The 13500-nt window shown below is 45.1% G+C and overlaps 1 non-coding gene across 1 annotated transcript; it reads left to right on the top strand.

The window, feature by feature from the left end:
• The first annotated feature begins 6869 nt into the window (after window positions 1-6869).
• LOC115831408 lies at window positions 6870-6976 on the top strand. Its single transcript, XR_004026907.1, has one exon. It is a non-coding gene; the product is annotated as a U6 spliceosomal RNA (small nuclear RNA).
• Window positions 6977-13500: the final 6524 nt, after the last annotated feature.

The following is a 13500-nucleotide window of genomic DNA, read 5'->3' as shown; positions in this document are numbered from 1 at the left end:
TCACTCAAATCAGTCTCCCAGAAGACTGGGGTTAGGGTTTTTCAAGGATAGTATGGTGGGCTGGAGACTAGGGAATGGATGCTGCTAACTGGTTGGTGATGAAATCACAGGGTGTGGAAAAATGGTTCTTGTTCACTGAGTCTGCCTCTGGTTGATGGCCACAGGACTGGTTGAGTCATGAGTCACGATCCTGGGTGGGGCCAGTTGGTTGCCAGAATGCAAATATCTGAAAAACATCTCAAAAGACCAATCTGAGGTTCTACACCAGTGGTGTTATCTATAGGAGCAACTGGGGAAGTCACAAATCTTGTGGCTTCTGGCCACAGGACTCCTAAGCAGTAAGGGATTATAGAAACTATTCCTACATTTTAGCAGAGTTCAGGACCCTCCCATAATTTTAATCTCATCGCCTTTCATCAGTTTTTGGTCCCTGAGCAAGGAAGGGCTTACTTCGAGGGAGGGACTATTATCATTCTTGCTTCCAGCTTAAACTATAAACTAAATTCCTCCCATGGTTAACTTGGCCTATGCCCAGGTGTGAGCAAAGACAGCCAGCCTGTGAGGCTAGAGCAAGATGGAGTCAGCCATGCTAGACTTCCCTCACTGTCGTCATCTTTCAAAGGCAGTTTCAGCCTGGAAGATAAAATCATCTCCAGGTCCTTAGTGATTGGTGGGTCTCCCATTTATGGTCCTTGAAATGGAACCAGGTATGGACCCCAGGGGCCCTGGGGTGTCCCTTCCATGGAAGCCATTTCCCTGAATGGTGTGAGGGTCAGGAATTTCCCATAGAGCATTTTTCCATAGGAGAAGGCCAAGCTCTGAACAGAAGGAACTTGCAAATAAAATGAAGCATTGGAGAAAGCAGCCACTGACAGCTCCCTAGACAGGTTGCTTCCTGTAACTGAAAGCTGAAATCCAAGAATGACCTAAAACTCATTCGCAGAATTCCTTACTTTAGGCTCATAGAAACTGAGACAAGTTTGGGAGTGGTAGTTATTTAATCAACTCAAAAACAGCCCATATTTTCAGTTATAAAGGCTCTCCCCTTCCTCTCCTTCCCTTCTCCTCCCTCTCTTAACAATTTCTTGCCACATCCTGTTCAAGGAGAAACAAACCACTATTTGCCAGTGACGAGCCCTTCACCGCTTCCCAGCCTTTCAGATGGAGGGTGGTGTCCTGAACTCAGAGCTTCAGTGCAGTTGGTGTGACCTTGAGGAATTCATTTAACCTAGTCTTGGTCCCTTCAGCTGTAAAATCAGAGACAGATGTGATCTTTCTCTTTTTTGAGATGGAGTCTCACTCTGTCACCCAGGCTGGAGTGCAATGGCACAATCTCTGCTCTCTGCAACCTCCGCCTCCTGGGTTCAAGCAATTCTTCTGCCTGTCTCCCGAGTAACTGGGATTACAGGCTCCTGCCACCACGCCTGGCTCATTTTTTGTATTTTTAGTAGAGACAGAGTTTCACCATGGTGGCCAGGCTGGTCTCGCACTCCTGACCTCAGGTGATCTACCTGCCTCAGCCTCTCAAAGTGCTGGGATCACAGGCGTGAACCACCGTGCCCAGCCCCATTTTTATTAATTAATTAATTAATTAATTTTTGTTTGTTTTTTGAGAGAGGATCTTGCTCTGTTGCCCAGTCTGGAGTATAGTGGCATGATTATGGCTCACTGCAGCCTCAATCTCCATGGCTCAAGCAATCTTCCCACCTCAGCCTCCCACGGATTTGGGACTACAGGCACATGCCACCATTTCTGGCTAATTTTTGTACTTTTTGTAGACAGTGTTTCACTATGTTGCCCAGGCTGATCTCAAACTCCTGGGCTCAAGTAATCCACATGCCTCGGCCTTCCAAAGTGCTAAGATTAAAGGCGTGAGCCACCACATCCAGCCCCCATCATTTAATTTAAAGAGTGGCTGATGTGGTCTCACATAGCTCTTAGCATCCACATGAACTATTTGATTAATATGACCAGTATAGACTGGTGATTAATGTACAGTTGGAGGCAGATTTTTCCTGTTAGTCTCTTGGCTTTGGTCTCCAGCTGGATAGGAGTTCCTGTCAATACAATGCTGTCAGTTTCAGTTAGGGACAAAAATTCAGTCGCCCATCATTTGCTGTTATACAGATCAGGAAAGGAGGGGATCATTTCTTAATTCATCTGTTTGGGGGCTTCCTGTTTGTTTGCTTTTTAAAGTCAGAGTCAGTCAAAAAGTTTGTATTCAAGACCAGCCTGGCCAACATGGTGAAATCCCATCTCTATTAAAAATACAAAAATTAACCAGGTGTGGTGGCTAATTCCAGCTACTTGGGAGGCTGTAATCCCAGCTACTTGGGAGGCTAAGGCAGGACAATCACTTGAACCTGGGAGGTGGAGGTTGCAGTGAGCCAAGATCACACCACTGCACTGCACTCCAGCCTGGGCAACAAGAGTGAAACTCCATCTCAAAAACAAACAAACAAACAAACAAAATGTTCCTAAATTTGTAGGAAAAAAAAAGCCCAGGTTGAGATCATAGAGAGTAGGAGTGATGCCTTGTACTGTTCAGTTAGCACATTTCCATTCAAAAATATTAAGACCCAGAAATGAACTCGGGCGGCCCAGAATAGAAACTGTCCCTTCTGGTGGGTGATACACACTCTCAAGCAAGGGTGATTTATTTAGAACAATGATCACTGTCGCACTTCATGGCATATATGCACCTGCTGGAGGTAACACCACCTCCTCTCTGTCTTATGCACAAAGGGAATCTGGCTCATTATTGTCTGAAGCCTTAAAAAGACTCTGGGAACAGGGCTCACAGTCCTCTTTTACTGAGATCATTGCATGACATGGAGAGAAAGTCATTAAAATATCGAGTCTAAATATTCCCTAGAACGACCTTGCTTCTTGTATCAACAGCAAACAGCAGCTGCTGTCTTCCCAGTTGAGCGCTGCTTTCCTCTCACCACAAGAGGGCGAGAAAGACCCGCGACAGGACCTCTCCCTCCCTGCGGGAGGAAGGAAGAGAAAGCTCTGGGCTGCCATCAAGAAGACATTTTATTCTCTGGAACATAAAAGTAATAAGAGATGCCAAAGTTCCAGTGTTGGCTTAAGAAACAGTGGTTACCCTGGTGGGTTTTTTGTTTGTTTGCTTGCTTCCCCTCGCCCCAGTCTTTTAGAGCTTGGAGCATAATTATTCTCTAGAGAATGAACTATAATTATTCTCTAGAGAACATTATTATTTATTATTATTATTATTTAGAGACAGGGCCTCACTGTGTTGCCCAGGCTGGAAGGCAGTGGTTTGAGCATAACTCATTGCAGCCTTGAACTCCTGGGTTCAAACAATCTTCCTGCTTCAGCCTCCCGACTGAGGGGCTGCAGGAATGCACCACCATGCCTGGCTAATTTTTATATTTTTTGTAGAGAAGGTTCTTACTGTGTTGCCCAGTCTGGTCTTTAACTCCTGGCCTCAAGCAATTCCCCAGCCCGGCCTCCTAAAGCTCTGGGAATACAGGCATGAATCACCAGGCCTGGCCTGAACACATTATTTTAAGTAACTTGAATGATGTACGTGTAAGAATCCAAACATTTGATAAAAGAGGGTTTGAGCCCAGGCACGATGGCTCACACTTGTAATCCCAGCATTTTGGGGGACCAAGGCGGGTGGATCACAAGGTCAGGAGTTCGAGACCAGCCTGGTCAACATCGTGAAACCCCATCTCTACTAAAAATAAATACAAAAGAAATTAGCCGGGCATGGTGGTGCCTGCCTGTAGTTCCACCTACTGGGGAGGCTGAGGCAGGAGAATCGCTTGAACCTGGGAGGTGGAGGTTGCAGTGAACCAAGATTGCGCCACTGCATTCCAGCTTGGGCAACACAGTGAGACTCGTCTCAAAAAAGTAAAAAAAAAAAAAAAAGGTTTGATGGTTTGGAACATAAGCTGCTTCTCTTGCTACCAGGCTATGTGATGTGCAGAAAACTTGGGAGGGGACTGGGGAGGACAGTGTTTTCAAGAGAAGAAAAGCCAAGAGGCTGGGATATGGTGATTCTATTCCTGGTACTGGAAGGTCCAGTACACCTCCAGTAGGTACACCTCAAGAGGTACCTACCAAGGAACAGTGTTAGCAAAAGCAGGGAAAATAAACTATGACTGCTCCTTAAAGAAAGATATCAGATCTACTTGGGTTTTCCTTCCTCTCTCTCCCACCTCCTTCCTCTGCCTTTTTTTGTCTGGAATTATGATATGATATGAAATGATTTTTTTTTTAGACAAAGTTTCACTCTTGTTGCCCAGGTTGGAGAGCAGTGGCACAATCTCAGCTCACTGCAACCTCCGCCTCCCGTGTTCAAGCGATTCTCCTGCCTCAGTCTCTCGAGTAGCTGGAATTACAGGTGCCCACCACCAGGTCCAGCTAATTTTTGTATTTTTAGTAGAGACAGGGTTTCACCATGTTGGCCAGGCTGGTCTTGAACTCCTGACCTCAGGTGATCCACCCGCCTCAGCTTCCCAAAGTGCTGGGATTACAGGTGTTAGCCACTGTGCCCGGCCATGATATGAAATGACTTATAAGGAACGTTGGTAGAGCCTGCCAGACAGAATTTACCTTTAATCCATTGAAAGTTAAATCTGTCCAGTAGTTGACCAAAACAAAATGGACATGAGGCATTGCTTAGAGACTGGTCAGAAAAGGGAGAGAGAAAGTGCCTTTCAGTCATACAGAATACAGGTTTGCGAGACTCCTTATTGGTTTGAAATGGATCCCAAATGTGAATCAAGATACTGCTTACGGGCTGGGCACAGTGGCTCACGCCTGTAATCCCAACACTTTGGGAGGCCGAGGCGGGCAGATCATGAGGTCAGATCAAGACCATCCTGGTCAACATGGTGAAACCCCATCTCTACTAAAAATACAAAAATTAGCTGGGCATAATGGTGCATGCCTGTAATCCCAGCTACTCGGGAGGCTGAGGCAGGAGAATCGCTTGAACCTGGGAGTCAGAGGTTGCAGTGAGCTGAGATTGCACCACTGCACTCCAGCCTGGGCAACAAGAGCGAAACTCCATCTCAAAAAAAAAAAAAAAGATCCTGCTTATAGCTGTCTTCTGTGGGCCCTCTGGCCTCTGCAGCCCTTCCCGTAATTATTCACTCATGAGCAGGCCTGCTAGGTTAGGGAGGGCTGGGTCATAGGAATGTGATGGCCCCATCCCATGCTTTTTTTTGGTTCCTCTTAAGCAGTCGCAGCCAGCCCTGGTGCTCGGCCTGTTCTGAAGTGAGTTGTACACCTGCCCTCATTTTTCTCCACAGTTGGGCATCTTTGGTCTTGAACAGCTCAGGAAAGTCCGAGCTGACACTCAGGTTCTTACTCTAGATGAGATCCAGTGCGCAGCGTTTTTCCTAGTTGTGAAAAATCATTGTCATCTCTAATATTAAAGGAAATGATAACTAGAAGATGTCGCTGTTATGACAACATCTTGACACTGAAAGAGATTTTATATGGTCACTTGGTTCAACAGTTAGTCCATGCGTCCCTTGCTGGACTTCTCCTGGTGCTTGGGAACCACAGCCTGTGCTGTCTTCAGACAGAATTAATTCCTGGAAGTTCTTCCTTATCTTAAACCTATGTGGTGCCTTTTCCCTGGCACCCACTAGTCCTTGTTGTGACCTCTGCAATTATACAAAGTAAGTCTCCTTTCTTATCATGTAAGTCCCTCCTTCACATTCCCTGTTTGAATGTGGTATTAAGTGCTTTTACCAACTTGATCACTCTGCTTCATTACAGAATTTTTAAAGATGCCACACTTTCCACTGGGTTGACCGTTCTAGAATGGTCTGATCAGAATGGTCATCACCTTGGGCTGGACTTTTAACATGTATTGGCACCTGCCAAATATTTGTGTTATTATTCACATCTGTTTTTAAGAGACAGCACTCCTGAAAGACAGATGGAGTCATAGATCTGCTTTTCAAACGCTTTCTTAAAGCATTTCTAGAAAAGTAGTAATTCCACTTTATTTGACTTGGTGGAGAAGCTCATGCCACTTGTTTTGGACTCAGAGTTGATTTCTGAGGCTGCCTTTCACGGAGCCGAGAAGGGATCCTAGAGGTCATTTTATTAGTCATATTTTACAGGTGACAAAATGAGGTCTAGAGAGGTTTAACAGTGTTTGCCCAAAGCCACACACTGGTAAGTGACTAAGCCCCAAGCTAATGCTGGGCCCCAGGTACAGGAGCCCACCTCACCACTGCTTCCTTGTGTCTGGTTCTGCCTCAGGAACTGGCCTAGGAACAGAATCCCTGCCACCTGCCGCAGCCACAGACGTTTTCACCTTTCTTTTTTGTGTTTTCCAAGTTTTCTACAGTGATCCATTACTTTTACAATCAGAAAACAATCAACTGACACAGACGAGGTGGCTCACGCCTGTAATTCCAGCACTTTGGGAGTTCCAGGCGGGCGGATTATTTGAGGTTGGGAGTTTGAGACCAGCCTGGCCAACATGTCAAAAACCCATCACTACTAAAAATACAAAACTTAGCTGGGTGTGGTGGCCTATGCCTGTAATCCCTTCTTCTCAGGAGGCTGAGGCTGGAGAATTGCTTGAACACAGGCAGAGGTTGCAGTGAGCTGAGATTGCCCTACTGCACTCCAGCCTGGGCGACAGAGTGAGGCATCAACTCAAAAAAAAAAAAAAAAAAAAAGAAAAGAAAAAAAGAAGAAGAAAAAGGAAAAGAAAAGAAAATCTATTGGCCAGATATGGTGGCTCAAGCCTGTAATGCCAGGGCTTTGGGAGGCTGAGGCAGGAGGATCACTTGAAGCCAGGAGTTTGAGACCACGTGGGGCATAAAAGCAAGACCCTGTCTCCATTAAAAAAAAAAAAAAAAAAAGTGCTTGCTTCGGCAGCACATATGCTAACATTGGAACGATACACAGAAGATTAGCATGGCCCCTGCGCAAGAACGACACACAAATTCATGAAGCGTTCCATATTTTTATCTGCCAGTCATCACCACCCGATTTTGATCGTATCCTTCCTCCCATCCTTTAATCTGTTCACTGCTTTGTCTGGGGGAGGTGGGGTCGCTGGTTCAGACGTTGGCGTTTGTTCTTTGATGGATGAACGAACACTCCAGTTTTCTTTCCCGTGGAGGTTGTTTCAGCCACAAACCACTTCATTTTGCTGTTTCAATTTCAAAATAAAAGGAAACATTGAAAAAAAAAGAAAGAAAAGAAATCAATCAATCAAACAAACAAAACCCAGCAGTTTTGAAAAACACACCTCACTCATACCGAGGCCAGCCCCTAAAGTCTCTGGGTCTCTTCTTTGAACCTCTAGGTCAGGGAAACTGCTGTTCCATCTCTCCTGAATCCTTAAAATTCAACGACTCAAAGATCCCATTTTGGTCGGAAGTTGAAAAACAATAAAACCTTTTCCTATCCTGTCCGCCACATTCACGAACTCCTGGGCTCCCACGCGGTTTATTTTTAAGACGCCGGTTTAAACTTCTCGAGTTACGGGGGGAAGGGGTTACGGTGGGAGCGAGACTGAGAACCACAGCGCGAACAGGGGCGCATTGGTACCAGGATCGGGACAGGGATGTCTCCAGTTCCTACAGACTCTAGCCTCGGGGGGCGTCTGTCCAGACTACAAGTGTCTGTGCCCCCGTTTTATTTTGAGACAAGTCGGGGTCGCTCAATGAGTCAGCACAGAGGAGGCGGTGGGGGAGACAGCGGCTGGGACGTGCGGGACTGGGGCGCGCCTTGCGCGCTGGGAACCCGAGCTGCGCGCGGGCGGCCCGGGGCGGGGGCCCCAGAGAGCCCGGGAGGGCGTGGACCCGGCCGGGGAGGGGAGGGCTCGGGCGCGTCTGGGTTGGGGCTGGATGATGTAAAACAGCGCGGAGCTCCTTGGCGCCTCGGCACCATTACCTTCAATTATCATAATTGGTGCCTCTCTCCAGCGTTTGCATTTCCCCCGAGGGATCTCTCACTGGTTCCCGTTCCTTCTCCTCGCCCTCTCTCGCTCACTGGCTCTCGGCTTCCGATCGTTCTCCCAGCCTCGCCCTCCCCTCAGTATCGATCTTTTTGGATGTTCTCCCTGCCTAAAACGGATGCTAATATCTCTTCGATTGAACCGAAATGGCGCTGCGGCTGCTATTTTTCCATTGTCAATAGAAACTTAGAGGGACCCGGGGATCAGCATTTATCGTATACTTAAACTAATTTTTCTAAGTACTTTTCTGCTTGTAGTCCAACGAACTGGGAATTAGTAACGATGTGTGGAGCCTGGAGTACATTTTCCCGAAACTTCCTGATCTGTCAATAGGAAGGTTAATCTTCCTGGATATCCCCGTCTCCCTCCTCCCACTCTCTTCACTGGAGTCGTGCTGGCTGATGGGAACGAAAAGACTTCAGATCTGAAAAGGCTTTGATTGTACCTTGAGACATCACCTCTGACAAAAATATAAGAACATAGGCTCTTCTCTCTGCACTGTCTGCATCTTTCAGGGGCTGGACCTCACCTGTCTCCAGAAAAACTGCGAATCTTCAGGGATGACTTGAAGGATTAGGAAAGAGAGAAGTACCAGTGCCTCTTCCCATCATTCCTACAGATCTTGGTTAAAATTAGGCAGTCACCTGAAAAAAAAAAAAAAAGGCAGGTGGATTAGAAGTATTTTGAGGGCAGGAGCCGTTTCAGAAATCTCTTGATCACCCCTAAAAAAAAGGACAGCTCATGAGTACAGTTCATGGCAAGTGTATCCATAATTAATCAGGATTTTCTTGGGAAATGCTTCCGTTTGAAAGTGAATAAGCAACATCAGACTTCTTCGAACAATGCCATTGGATAGGAGATGGGTTATCTCAAGGTGTCATGTTGCAGGGTGGAAGATACTTCTTGTGTTTTCCAGCAGACTAGAGGCACGAGTTATGGTTCCATGACAGCAGCTAAGTTTCTTGCGTAATGATAAGTTAGGCGACCAATTTGTCTCGGCTGATTCTTGGACTATCACCAGTCATGGGAGCAAACGTTTGCTGGCAAGATTCCGCGTTTTTAGAGATACCATCACCCTGCCCGGGCCGCAGGCTGGCTTGGCAGTAACATTATTTGCACTTCAAATCTTCAGCTCCAGGGAGGAGAAAATCCTGAAACCACCTGGGAAGTCCTGAAGCCATCACAAATACATTCAGATATTACTAATTTTTTCCTTACACCAATTTCTAAGGAAAATTGGTCACCATTTGTATAGAGATTCACAGTTAACAAAACTTACACGAAGACCTCAAGTTGCACTAGTAGCAATCTCTGGAGCAGGCAGGCTACCAAACACTCTTGTTCTCATTTTATGGGCAAGAAAACTGAGTACCAAGGGGCCAATTGATTGGCTCATAAAAACTCATTGAGTGTACTGGGCATGGAGGTTCATGCCTGTGATCCCAGCATTTTGGGAGGCTGAGGCAGGCAAATCACTTGAGGCCAGGAGTTCGAGACCGGTCTGGCCCAAACGGTGAAACCTTGCCTCTATCAAAAATACAAAAAAATTAGCCAGGCATGGTGGCAAACATCTGTAATCCTAGCCACTCAGGAGGGTGAGGCATGAGAATTGCTTGAACCCGGGAGGCGGAGGCTGCAGTGAGCTTGCTCCATTGCACTTCAGCCTGGGCAATGAAGCAAGACTCTAGCTCAAAAATAATAATAATAATAATAATAAAATAAACAACCAGCTTGGGCAACATGGCGAGACCCCGTCTCTACAAAATATTTAAAAATTAGCAGGGTGTGGTGGCATGCACCTGTAGTCCTAGCTACTGGGGAGTCTGAGGTGGGAGGATCACTTGAGCCATGGTGGTGGAGGCTGCAGTGAGCTGAGATTGTGCCAGTGCACTCCAGCCTGGGTGACAGAGCGAGGCCATCTCAAAAAACACACAAACAAAACATTGAGTAATGGGGCGTGGATACAAATGCAGGACTTCAGTTTCTTCCTTTAGGGTTACTTTTTCCTTGCTCTGTTACCCAGGCTGGAGTGCAGTGGTGCGATCTCGGCTCGCTGCAGCCTCCCCATCTCTGGCTCAAGCGATTCTCCAGCCTCAGCCTCCTGAGTAGCTGGGATTACAGGCATGCACCATCACACTCAGCTAATTTTTATATTTTTAGTAGAGATGGGGTTTCACCATGTTGCCCAGGATGGTCTTGAGCCTCTGGATTCAAGTGATCCACCCTCCTTGGCCTCCCAAAGGGCTGGGATTATAGGTATGAGCCACCATGCCAGGCCCAGGGAACTCTTTTTATATACTCCTGTGATTTAATGAGGAACAACTAAGTGGTATGGGGTGGAGCCAAGTGGATAGACCTCCAAGGAAACAAGTGACTACTTTGACCCTTTGGCTGTAATGTTGATGGATTTTGCTCATGTATTCCATACAGACTGGCAAGCAATGTCATTGCTCATAGACACTGCATCACGGGCATCTTGCCTGCTCCTCCCCCCTCCACTATATGTGGAAAATGCCAGGTTGACTATTCACTCCAAATACTCATCTTTCTCAAGAAACTAATAAAAAGCTCTGCTCGTTGCCATGGCCCCACTAAGAAGACAAGACGTTCAAGATTGTTGTATATTAAAAATAATCCAGGAGTTCAAAATGGTCCTGGACTCTGGAAAGTCCTGGACTCTGCAAGGTTCTGAGTCTTCAGTCTGTTTAAAATGGGCTGTCTTCAAATGGCTACATTAAGTTATCTTAGATGATAGCAAACACTCAAGTGATAAAGTCACACAGAAGTAATAATTTGAAGGAATTATTTTTTTTTTTTTGAGACAGAGTCTCACTCAGTTGTCCAGGCTGGAATGCAGTGGCGCGATCTTGGCTCACAGCAACCTCCGCCTCCTGGAGATTCTCCTGCTTCAGCCTCCCCAGTAGCTGGGATTACAGGCATGTGCCATGATGCTTGGCTAATTTTTATATTTTTAGTAGAGATGGGGTTTCACCATATTGGCCAGGTTGTTCTCAAACTCCTGACCTCAAGTTATCCATCTGACTCAGCTTCTCCAAGTGCTGGGATCACAGGCATGAGCCACCGTGCCTGGCTTGGAGGAATGATCTTAATTCCACTCCCTAATCACTTCTCAGCCTTTTGGCTAAGGTCAAAATTCACTCACTGATATTTTTCTTTTCTTTTGAGATGGTCTCTGTTGCCCAGACTGAAGTGTGGTGGTGTGATCTTAGCTCACTGCAGCCTGGAACTCCTGGGCTCCAGTAATCCTCCTACTTTAGCCTCCCAAGTAGCTGAGACTACAGGCATCTGCTACTGGGCTTGCGGTCTCAAACTGCTGAACTCATGTGATCCTCCTGCCTCAGCCTCCCAAAGTGCTGGAATTACAGGTGTGAGCCTCTGAGCCTGGCCTACTTTATTTTTCTTTATAGGTGAATTAACTTTATATAATATGACATGCTTTATCGTGCCAGCCTGCCCATATCTCTTTCTGTGTGTTCTTTCTGGCTCACACCCTTGCTGAGAGCAGTACCCAGGTTTTATATCAGCCAGAACACTATCTAAGCCCAAGAGATCATAGATTGAGTATTTGGGGATGGTGTCTCCGTAAGCTGAACAAACGACTGTGCTAGTTTGCAGTAGTGATAGAAGGTGAAACCATCTCTTGGGTAGTATCTCTCTGTATAGGGGACTTATGCTTGGACAAAGAAAAGCAGAAATGATGAGAGTAAAAACTACAAATAAGGAGAGGATGACAGCCCACTGGCAGAGAGGTGAGAAGCAAAGACAACCCTGAGAAAAAGAGACCCAAGTCTCTGGCTTCTGGCTCCAGGAAGGTTGGCTCCCCGAGCTGATAAGCGGTGCTTGTCAATCACCAGTTAGTAGTAACCATACCGTAAGCCTATTGTGTCCATACCACAAACCCCTCCTAAATTAATCTTTAGTGCGTCTCTCTCCCTTTTAATTAAACAAGTTGACTAACGATGTACTATAAATGTTATTTATTTATTTATTTGCTATTATGTTCTGGCCACTGTCATTGTTTTTATTTCATAATAATTCCTGAGAAAATAACTAACTATATAGTATTTGTTTTATCATTTACAAAGTATCAAGACACACATTATATTTGATGTGTGAGTTCAAGCCATGAAATAAAATGCCAGCCAAACGTGCATATCTTCAAATATTTAATGCATTTCAATGAGATTTATGGGCAGAGGTTATGAAGAGAGTACACCCTAAGTGAGGTCATCAATGAACAGAATTCTTGTTCTTATCCTTGGTATTAAGGGAAGAACTTCTGATGCACTTTCTTAGATTGAATAATCTTCCTTTGTTCTATCTGGTCACCTAACAAATGAGCTCCTATTCTGCTATGAATCCCTTAAACACAAATAACTCTGATAAGATAGTCAAGCTTACACCTGTAATCCCAGCTACTTGGGAGGCTAAGGTGGGAGGGTCACTCGAGGCTAGAAGTTTGGGACCAGCCTGGGCAACATAAGGAGACTCTGTCTCAACAAAAAGTACAGAAATTAGCCCCATGTGGTGGGGAGCACCTATGGTCTTAGCTACTTGGGAGGCTGGGGCCAGTGGTTCGAGGCTACAGTGAGCTATGATTGCAGTGCTGTACTCCAGCCTGAGAAACAGAGTGAGACCTTCGTCTCTAAAAAAGCAAAAGCAAAACCAAGTAACTCTCTACTCTCCCATTCACAATTTAGTGCCATTTAGTTACATGTTTAGCCTATAATTTCAAAGACATCATTTAAAATCCTTTAAAACATATATATGGCCAGCATGGTGGCTCACACCTATAATCCCAGCACTTTTGGAGGCTCAGGCAGGAGGACTGCTTGAGCCCAGGAATTCTGAAACCAGCCTAGGTAACATAGGGAGACAACCATCTCTACAAAAAAATTAAAAAATTAGTCGGGCATGGTGGCTCACGCCTATATATATATACATATATATCTCCCATGGATAAGTTATAACTTGAATGCTGTTTGAAGGTAATAAAAAACTATTATACTGTTTAGCTGTTTCAGTTAGGTCTGGAATCAGTTTTCTGTTCTTGGTTATAGATAGCTTGTTCCCAGGTATTTTCAGAATCTCTTTGTAGGTGTAAAAAGAATTTTGGTCGTTGATTTCATTTCTTGCTTTAAACTTCAAAAGGACAGTAGATTGTACTTTTTTTTCCTTCTACTTATCAACCTACTTGTAGGAAAGTAATAACTGAATTATGTGCAAAGCATAATTAAAATTCTCTAGAGAAGCAATTTTCCTTAAGAATCTTAAATTGAATTAAAATTGTTGCCTATTCTCTCAACTATTGATATGGCCTCATAATTGACACATTATCCCTAAACTGATTTTGATATTCTACATTGATTCAAACACTCTGATTCATTTAGTTGAAAAGTCCATGTCTTCCCCAGAACCATTAAATAAAGTGCAGACTTGTTTCTCTTTAATTTCTGGTCATTTAGAAAGTTTGCCCATTAATAATAAAAACAAAATAGTTGAAATCA

Source organism: Nomascus leucogenys, chromosome 18 (genome assembly GCF_006542625.1).
Source record: "Nomascus leucogenys isolate Asia chromosome 18, Asia_NLE_v1, whole genome shotgun sequence".
NCBI classification, from domain to species: Eukaryota; Metazoa; Chordata; class Mammalia; order Primates; family Hylobatidae; genus Nomascus; species Nomascus leucogenys.
The sequence above is the reverse complement of the archived record's forward strand: the minus strand, read 5'-3'. Positions and strand labels throughout refer to the sequence as shown.